Source organism: Tupaia chinensis, unplaced genomic scaffold (genome assembly GCF_000334495.1).
Source record: "Tupaia chinensis unplaced genomic scaffold, TupChi_1.0 Scaffold143049_1, whole genome shotgun sequence".
Classification (NCBI taxonomy): domain Eukaryota; kingdom Metazoa; phylum Chordata; class Mammalia; order Scandentia; family Tupaiidae; genus Tupaia; species Tupaia belangeri.
Genome location: NW_006202893.1, coordinates 1 through 335, shown reverse-complemented (window position 1 = coordinate 335; position 335 = coordinate 1). Strand labels below are relative to the sequence as shown.

The window sequence follows — 335 nt, the reverse complement described above, 5'->3', positions numbered from 1 at the left end:
GGGGCTGCGGAAGAGGGCAGCCACCGTCAGGTAGCGGCCGTGGCGGGGCTCGCAGGCGACCATCATGTTCTTGGAGTCGAACATCTGCTGGATAAGCTCGGGCACCATGAGCGCGCGGTACTGCTGGCTGCCCTTGGCTGGTCCGGGTCGTGAAGCTGGGCATGAAGAAGTGCAGGCGCGGGAAGGGCACCTGTTCATGGCCAGCTTGCGCAGGTCGGCATTCAGCTGGCCCAGGAAGCGCAAGCAGGTGGTGACACTACTCATGGTGGCCGACACCAGGTGGTGGAGGTCTCCGTAGGTGGGTGTGGTCAGCTTCAGGGTGTGGAAGCAGATGT

The 335-nt window shown here is 63.9% G+C and overlaps 1 pseudogene; it reads right to left on the bottom strand.

Annotated features, from left to right (window-relative positions):
- Nucleotides 1-330, bottom strand: part of LOC102492257 (tubulin beta chain-like) — a 596-nt pseudogene extending 266 nt beyond the window's left edge.
- Nucleotides 331-335: the final 5 nt, after the last annotated feature.